The sequence below is a fragment of the Anguilla rostrata genome, chromosome 5 (genome assembly GCF_018555375.3).
Source record: "Anguilla rostrata isolate EN2019 chromosome 5, ASM1855537v3, whole genome shotgun sequence".
NCBI classification, from domain to species: Eukaryota; Metazoa; Chordata; class Actinopteri; order Anguilliformes; family Anguillidae; genus Anguilla; species Anguilla rostrata.
In genome coordinates this window covers 21,372,130-21,381,985 of record NC_057937.1, presented here as the reverse complement: position 1 = coordinate 21,381,985, position 9,856 = coordinate 21,372,130, and the positions used below count along the sequence as shown (strand labels likewise).

Here is a 9,856-nt window from a genome sequence, read left to right as displayed (position 1 = left end):
CCACTAGGGGGTGTGGGAACACTAGGGGGAGCCCTGCTGCATTCTGCGGCGATAAAGATTCTAAGATAACTCGGCAATTTCTCTGGTTTAACGGGTTATTATCCAGCCTGAAACGGTGCGATGGTATTTGTAAATGGCTACACGTGTCATCTAACTTGCGATTAGTTGGCTATCTCCCTGAATATGAATTAAATGTTTTTAACAGAAAATAACAATTATAAATGCGATTTTATCCACGGAAATGGCTATACAAAAATGCTGGCTAGCTAGCTGGCTAATCACTAAGCCAATTGCCACCAAGTGAGCTGGTAACTTAAAAGAAACACGCAGCTTGCAAAACGTGCAAACTCAACTGTGAAACTATTCAAGACTACTAATATAACTTATAAGAATCAGAGAAAAGAATAAACAAGAAAGAAAAAAGGTATTAACAGTTTTAATTGGATTGCTGATAGCAGCTACTACAAACAGGTTTCGCAGTTCACGTAACCATGTCTGTACCGCATGTGTGAAGTAGGGATGGAGAGTCGACTCCAAAAAAGTCGATTCCTGATTCCATGACGTCGATTCTGAAATTCGATTCTAATAATAAACGGAATCGGAGTCGACTCCTGTTGAAATGTCGACTCCAAACTCTGGAATCAAATAACCTTTTTAATTTAAACGAATTTGTAATGAATTCATTCTGATTAGCCCTATCTACACACTAACCTGTGTTCAGTTCCGTTCAGTTGCCTTGGTCTGCTCCAACAATGGAAATTCAAGGCTCGCTCATTGGTTGAATGCCGCGACAAGCAATTCATGAGAAGACGACGACTACATTACGACTGTATGTTCATTGTTCAGAGAAGATGTCGGTGGTTTGGCGGTATTTTTCTTTCACCGACGCAACCAAAAATAAAGTTAAATGTTTGCTTTGTAAAAAGCAACTAATGTATAATAAGACAACGTCCCCGATGTGGAAGCATTTGGGAATTTTTCACACAGCTGAAAAATCCGAATGCACAAAGGCAAACACTCAAGTAAGCTAACTTAGTAGATAACTCAAAATGTATAGCTAACAGATAGTTAGCCAAACGCGTTGTTCGCATAGCTACTAAATTATCATTAAACAACACAAGTCCTTATTGTCATAAAGTCTCGTTATTCTTTGTTTTTGAGTGTGCGGTTCAAGAAATGCCAGCTACTGCTAGCTTTTGCTCTGAGATAGTTAGCTAACTTTAGGGCTACCAGATTTAAAAATGTAAAAAACCGGACGAATGTGTTTGTAGCAAACAGAATGACACCGCAGAGCCTGGAACCTCAGCCCAAGCAGCTCCAGTAGGTGAAGAAGACATGGTTGAAATCCCTGCTGCCAAAAAGCAAAAAATCCAGTCAGTTGTGACCCAGTCAAAACTGACAACATCTTTCTTTGCCAAGGCACCTTATTCATGTAAGTTTGTAGCAATAATAATAATGTGAATTTAGATTTTTACAGTGAACATAAAAATTGTATATAATGTGGGAAGAACACGATTTAAGTCAGAGAGACCGCTAAATCTACACAGTGATTTAAGTAATTGTTATCTTTGACAGCTACCAGTGTACAAAAGAAAAGGCTTGACTCCAAATTGCTGAAAATTATTGTCAAAGACATGCAGCCATTTTCAGTAGTAGAAGATGATGGCTTCAGAGAGTTTGTGATGGAGCTAGAGCCTAGGTATCAGTTTCCTTCAAGACCAACAGTTGTCAGGCAGATTGAAAGGCAGTATGAGGAAACTAGACAGGAAGTCCAGCTGGAAATTGAGGTATGGTTCATTAGTGCTACAATGAAAAAAAAAAAAAAAAAAAAATAGAATCTTAATTTTTTTGGCAGACTATCAACTTTAAAGCCTTACTTGTTAATACAAATATCTACAATATGTTACAGGCAGCAACACATGTGTCACTTACTACTGATATGTGGACCTCTGTCAGTATGGAGGCATATTTAGCATTCACTACATCACTTGAGATGGACACATGCAAACAAAACTACTGGATGTTCACAGGTAATCATGAGCATGCATTAGCATACTTACTCCTGGAATAATTTACATAAAGTCCCCTGAAGGTTTTTTTTTGGAGTGTTCCTATGATACTAGGGTATGCAACTTTGGAGAAATTAGCAAGAATGTGAAAATAAACAACAGTAAAAATCCACCCCCCTCTCTGCCCCTTCTCTCCCTTGCACAGAGCTATCCTGATTAGTTGTTGATTCAGGCACCTGAATTTGACCTGTAACAAATTACCTACCCTAGCTGTAATAGACATGTTCATATATTTGTAAAGCACTTTGTAACTGCATAAGTGTTATAAAAATTAAGTTTATTATTATTTACTAAATCAATTTTGGTACAGATTCCCAGAGCGCCACACATCGGATGCCATAGCTGTCTGCATGAAATACTCCACAGCTGGAAACTGAAAGGGAAGGTGCAGTGTGCTGTCACTGATAATGGAGCTAACATGGTGGCGGCCATTAGAAAGCGAAATATAAGACACATACCATGTTTTGCACATACTATTAATCTAATAGTCAAGGACAGCCTAAGTGCAATCCCAGAATTGGAAGAAATGAGACAGAAAGTAAGAAAAATCGTAGGACATTTTAAGAGGAGTTGCACTGCAAAGGAGAAGCTTGCAGCTTTGCAGCAGGACATGAAACTGAAAGAGCGAAAACTAGTTCAAGAAGTTGAAACTAGATGGAATGCAACCTATCTCATGCTGGAGCGCTTTTTAGAAGTGAAGGAGCCCCTATCAGCTGCACTGTCATCCCTCAAAGGGTCAGCCCTCCCAGTAATCTTCCAAAATGACTGGATTGACATGGAGGAGACAACAAAGGTAGGAGACATTGTACTAGTACTTTTTCAGTTAAAAAAAAAAAAAAAAAGTCATTCTTATCTTGATAATCAACTTAATTTGTCCAAGACTAAGGTAATCACAGGCAAAATGTCATCTCATGTAAACATCAAGGTCCTGAAGCCCTTCTTAAATGTCACAGAAGAGATGTCGGCTGAACAAAATGTGACTGCATCCAAGGTAATTGTACTTATAAGGAACCTGCAAAGGTTTACCGCCACTGCCATTCAGAGAAATCCACCTGAAACCACTGGCCACAAACTTGCAGTTGCTCTCAATAAGTCTCTTATGAAGAGATGTGGAGCAAACACGGTAAGAGTTGTAAAGCAATACAGTACTTGGATATATTAACAAATTATGTCAATTATACAAACTAAATCACTGTATTTGTTTCCTATGCTTTTTAGTTTCCTTGGTATTGCAACTCTTCTCGACCCACGTTTCAAGAAACTGGCATTTGGTAATGAGAATAATGCAGGAGGAGGCCGTGAAATCTTTCTCAGCTGAGTTCGCAGTGTTGGTGAGAGAGGGAGGTGCTCAGACTATGAATGTAGGGGCAAGTGTTGTTGAGCCAGAAGAAGACGACATCTGGAAAGAGTTTGATGTACGGGTAAGTTTGTGAGCCATGTCTACAACGTACAATGAAATTCTTACTTGCATGTCTCCCACAGAAAAAAAAACATGAGAAACAATAACAATTACAGTAGGTAGCATATAGTAACTATTAGTGCATGGTTATTGCAATTAAAGTGCACAGTAAAATGACAGGTAACTATTGCAGTTTGTGTAATTGTATTAAAGTGCATAATGATCCTTATTGCATTTATTGTTTTGCACCATCTGCCAGATAGGAGAATTAAGAAATATGCGTTTGCAGTGACTGGTGTCCTTTATGATGTGGGCTGCCTTATTGTTACGTCCCCAGCCTCTGCTTGCCTGGGTAGTGCAGGTGGAGGTAATACCTAATTGCTTGATTGCCTCCACCTGCCTGTGGCCCAATATAAGCCCTGCAGTATGAGGCTGGGGAGATTCTTCTTTGGGGTTTCTTTTGTGCGGCTGGAGTTTGGTAGGTTTTTGTGAAGCCCCATTATTTTGTGAACTTTGAGTTTTTGTTTGTTTTAGTTTGTGTTTTAGATTTAATAAATGTCTGAGTTTGTGTTTTTAGATCAGTTTCTGTCTGGTTTTTGGTGATTTGGACATTTTGTTTGTTCCGGCCCTTCGAGCCGGCCGTAACACTTATTAAAGTAGTATGTAGTGAAAATGTCCTGGATTGTGAGGAGCTATGCAACAATAACTCTGAATGCACTGTGTGTGAGTGACTGACTGATTGACTAAGAGACTCACCGAGTAACTGAGTTAGTGACTGACTGAGAGATCAAAGGCAAGAGGAGCTGAAATTGACAGCATTCTATTTATTTATATATTGTTTGTTCTTTTAGGTCTCGCAACAGAATCCACACAAGGATTTCACAACAGAGGTTAAGATGTACTTTGCCCTTCCAAACCTTGAGAGGAAAATGTGTCCACTACAGTTTTGGCAATCTGAAGGCCACAGATTCCCCCACCTCCAGAAGCTGACCTTGAAATACCTTTGTGTACCCGCAACATCAGTCCCCAGCGAAAGGATTTTCTCCAAATCAGGAGAACTGATCTCAGAAGGTCAAGACTCAAGCCCAAAAACGTCAGCATGTCCCTCTTCCTGCATTACAATTGGTAGTGTGGTACCCAGCATGACCCGAAGGTCCCTCCCCAATATGTGAAGAACGTTTTTTTATTTTTTACTATTGTACCATTGTATTGTATAGTATTTAAGTTTTGTACAATTTAGTATTGATTTTCATTTAAAACATTTGTTTTGTTTTACAACTTACATTTTTGTGTTGACAAATACATTTTTTATTGTACTATTGTATAGTATTTAAGTTTTGTACCATTTAGTATAATTTTTAATTTAATACATTTGTTTCTATCAATGCAGTGGTGTCATTAAAAAGAGTTGGGGGGTGGTTTTTTTCAAGCAGTGCTGTCTGTCTTGACATGACACTTTCATGCTTTTACAATAAGTTTTTTATTTAATAAATTTGTTTTACAACTTAAATTTTTCTGTGTTGATTTTCATTTGGAATCGGAATTGATTGAGAATCAATTCCATTACAAGGAGTCGGAATCGGAATCGACTCCAAAAAATGTGGAATCGTCCATCTCTGGTGTGAAGAAGTGGCGTGGTTTGGCGATAATGTAAAGGAGCAGCACTGACTAAGCACACCCACACCAATAGGAAAGCAGTGCATTTTTTGATGACCAATGACAAAATTACAGAAAACTATGGACGCTAAAAAAATAGCTATAACTAATTTTTTTCAGATTTCATTGGACTTACAGATGATTCCTCTGGGTGGGCATGGCTTATCTCTGGGTGGGCAATGCCCACTGCAGCCTATCCGTAGACACTCCCCTGTGTACATCTATTATTTAAGTTTATTTCATGAAAAGAAATGAGCATTTGACTAACAAATTATATTTTTAAGTTATCCTTTATATTTTAGGTAATTTAAATCAAAATATTTGAGAATGGAGCAATTATACTTAGCAGTTTAATGAACTACAATTATTACTCATTCCAAATCCATATTCTTCATCTTTAACGACAACTTGGAATTGAGTAAGTTACGCTAAACGTCATGACGCGGGCGCCATTAACAATCGCGCACAAAAGCCGCTTTTCCACTGCAGGGCCGAACCATTACCAGGGCCACTCCGTGCCGTTCCGCTCCGCGCTGCTCACTAATCATGGGAACGGTTACGGTTACAGTTTCTGTTTCCACCATCGGGCTGCCAAAACCAGGACTAGGAAGTATCTAGTGAGGACAGCAAATGACGCGGTGGATCAGCGACGGCGTCCTGTTGCGAATGTAATATGCGCCAGTTGTTGTCTTCGCTCCCCATACTGTTTTGTTTTTATGTTATGTTTCATTGGCTGACAAAACGGACGAGGATTCTGTGTATTTTTGTCTGTTTTTGGTTTTTCTTTTTAGCGTATCCTCCACTGACCATCACTGTTGCATGCATTCAAAAAACTACTAACTAATGCTTACATTAGTGTGAAATATCCACATTATATAATACCACTAACCTATTTAAAGACTCTCAATCCAATAATAACATGTATAGCCAAAATATTTTGAGCAGTAATACTTACATAGCAATGATTTTATCTGAATCGCATGATATTTTCGGCACGGTTAGACAACCGTGCTCATTGCAGCAGAACCGTTCGGGTGGGCAGGCTTATTGACGTATTCACTGATTGGTTTCACATTACTTAAGTTTTGTGACTCTGCATACGGTCTCTTCACGTCCTCTTCCGTAAGCTAGGTCAGTGGAGAAGCTAATATAAATAAAAATGGCAATCAAAAATTGTATTCCGTCATAGCAACAACATAAACCCGACAATAGCCCTAAGATATGCCAATACAGCAGTGAAAACGCTGCTCACCGAATAACGAAATAAACGAGACAAAGTTTTAAAAAATGATACCATGTCATTCTACAGTCAATATCTGGGACTAAATATTGAATAAATATACAACTTTACCATTGGTTTTACGCGTAGAGATGTCCCTTTTAAGACTGAGTGGCCATATATTGTCTTGGACAATCCGTTTGTGAAATACACGCGCATTTGTGATGCCTGGGTATCTTCCAAAATAGCTGTGTGTAATACCACACATGTTGTTTACAGCATTGTCGCCATTTAACCCTAACCAGTTATCTTTACAATGTCTGCAGGATGCTGCTGATGCACCTGTCAGTGTACAAGAGCAGTTTGCAGAGGAGGTGATGAACATTTCCCTGCTGCGGAACCAAGATTGGTCAGTCGAGGAACCTACTGATGTAGGGATTGTGATTCAGGGCATCACTGTCCTCAGCAGTCTTGGGGATCTTAGCAGAGCCTGCTGCTATCTGTTGGGACTAACCTATGCCTTGGATCTGAGATACCCTACGAATCTCAAATATAGTTTTGAGGTATTCCAAAAAGTACTGCTGGAGCTGGATCCTAGAAACCTTTCAAACAAGGTTCAGAGAGAGACTGAAAAATTACCTGCGTACGTAGTTGCCGACTACTGTTCAGCAAGATGCAAATTGATTGAAGGGCCCATTGTTCTTGGTGCACTTCACCTATGTTTGAGAGACCGCTTACTAATATGCAGAGTTCAATTCAGCTCACTGTTTTTATAGCATGGACAGTGTTACATATGTCATTTGCAAAGTAAACCATGTTTAGACTTAATGTTGTGTGTTATACTGGTCAAATTTGGCGAATAAATGTTTAATTTAAATGTTAATGTGTGTACAGTTGCTTTATGTTTATCATTTGGTTTCATTAGATATACTGACCTCAAGTAAAGTACTCCACTTGTGCCATGCGCTTTAGACCGTGCGCTTAGATTGTTAAAATATAGCCCTAAAAGTGCATCTCGATGAAATAACAGAAAACGGAGCAGGACAGAAGAGTACACAAGTTGCGACCTAGGGAGCTGTAATTCTATGAGCTTGCTGATAATTTTGTCAATCAAATCCGTGAGTAGCCTACATACACTGGGAATATTTCAGCTGCGTTTCTCATGCGTTTATACTTACGCCACTGCACTCTTTGTCACAGCCACTGCAAAGAGTAGTCATAGGATAGTCATAATCCACAACCGTTTCTTAAAGGGTTACTTCACATTTCTCACATTCTCATAACAAACACTTTACAAAAAGAAATGATGTCTCATAAAAAAAAACACATTTTCAATGTACAAAAATGCCAAGTTACTCACACATACAAGACACACACTGTCTATAACTCATTCCTTCAAACTGGCAAAATCTAGGCCTGCCATTAAAAGTATTGATATCAAAATGACGCCAAGTTACTGTACTACAAAAAATATAGGCTATCTTGCCTCACCAAAATTAAATAAGCTGTATTCCAAAGCAATGCAACCCAATGTTTCCTCATTTGTTTCAAGTCACTTGGCCCTGAAGTATTGAAAAGGAGGATGCAAAAGGAGGTAAAATTCCATCGAGCAAAATCCTCAAAGGGCTTTGTATAATGAAACATGGCAGGTTAATTAGCAATGCTTGGAGCATCTTCAGAGTGAACATATCCTCCATTTTCTGCTACGTCATACCGAGTGGCTAGTCTGCAGCTGTCAGTAACTGATAGCTGAATCAAAAACAAAATCTCATCCGGAAAGAAGGGGATAAAACATTCTGTCAGTCTTAAAACCATTTTGGCATGCTATATTCAATTAGACAGGATATTATTATTTCTATCTATCATTATTGGTTCTGTGAGTCACTAAGATTTTCTTTGCATTTATTACTTTCCCTTGGTCTTGCATCTGTCATCCAGCATTGGGCAGTGTCAGATGCTCTTCCTGCCCTCAGTAACAGGGTGTAAAGCTGCTAATGACATCATAGGCTTCATGCACGCTTTCAGCAGGGCCAATGGTGATCCTCCCAAATGTTGTTCCCCACTGAGGCCGGTACACAGGTTATATCACCTGCAGCCAGCTGGAGCTCCCATGTTCCCCCCAGTTCGGGAGACTGCCAGTAGGACACAGTGAAACATAACTGATAATCAATCCTCTTGACAAGTTAAGGTACATTTGGTGAATTTGCTGTATGATAAACTGTCACATTACAATATGCATTATTGAGATGGGGAATTTACACAATAGAGAAACAAAATTGTACCCTTGTGCGGGGATTTCTCAATCTAACTATGACATCCTTAATATCACATTTGCTACTATTTATTAATGTTGGGATAAAAAATATATACAATGCATTTTTAAATGAATTATCACTGGTTAGGGAGTCAAAGGTTAGTTATTACTTCTTAACTGAGCAATGCTGTACTGTAGCATTTTTACTTGACAACAAGGGAGAACACAATAAGTGAAAGAGTATGTATTATGTCACAGATGGCTTGAGAAAGAAGAATGCCTGAATCGATGGGCTTTAGGCCTTGGAGACACAGCAGCAAGCTTCAGTGGGAGAGCTAGGCCCAAGCTTGATAAATTTGTTCTTATTATCCATATTGATGTCTGAATTTCTTTGGGGCTGTTATGGCACAGGCACCAAGCGGTGACAGAGGTATCGCGACCTCCTTCGATCCGTCATGCGCACCTGTTAGTAGACTCTCTCATCGTTTGTGAGTACACTCAGGCTTAAAGGTTAACACAAGAGGAGCAGGCCCCTGGCTCAGTTGCGGCGGCGACAGATCAATGTCAAGTAAATAACCTTTTCTACCTTATTTCCCCGAGCAGTATTGATCCAGTTCCCCCCTCTCTCCCTGTCCCTCTCTTCCCCTCTCATCCCCATATTTCAGTCTTTGTCATTCCTACTCTGTTTACTTCTCATAACAAGATATCCAACCAATTTTATGGTACTTAGACGTGCAAAAACGGCAAATTATGACAGTTCAGCATTGTGTCATTGTCCAGGTTGTGAAGTGTTTTGTGGTTTTATTAATGGGATAACTTGCTAGCTGAGGCAGTACAGGACATAAAGAAATGGGAAATGATTTTAAGGATCCTAAAGGAATACACATGTATTAAATGTTATTATTGCACATTATGTTCTTTAATCAAATTAAAAGCATTAAGAAAAATATGTTTTAATCTTAAAAAACATAATTCTAATCATCAATTAATTGATACAATTTGACTGTTAAAATGGCATTAAATGACAGTTTAAAATATAATTATTTAGCTGCCACCTTCCTCTTTCATCTTTGTTGTCTTGGCTATAAAAATTCTTCAAGTACAAAAAGTACAAAAGTGCAAGAATATCCATAACCTACTTTTAATCGATCACATCTTATTGAATTCTCGGTTCACTTGCAGTTTCCTAGAAAACATCTTTTTTCAGTTGGTGATGAGTAAGCTAATTATATGTTAATTATAAGAACACGGGTAGAGTG

General features: G+C 38.8%; 1 long non-coding RNA gene across 3 annotated transcripts; it reads left to right on the top strand.

The window, feature by feature from the left end:
* The first annotated feature begins 1,550 nt into the window (after nt 1-1,550).
* Nucleotides 1,551-5,037, top strand: LOC135254970 (uncharacterized). Of its 3 annotated transcripts, none has more exons than XR_010330009.1 (3): nt 1,590-2,862; nt 2,995-3,490; nt 4,320-5,037. It is a non-coding gene; the product is annotated as an uncharacterized LOC135254970 (long non-coding RNA). The 3 variants fall into 3 exon arrangements; XR_010330010.1 differs by having other exon boundaries at nt 1,591-2,862; nt 3,023-3,490; XR_010330008.1 differs by having other exon boundaries at nt 1,551-3,490; nt 4,320-4,978.
* Nucleotides 5,038-9,856: the final 4,819 nt, after the last annotated feature.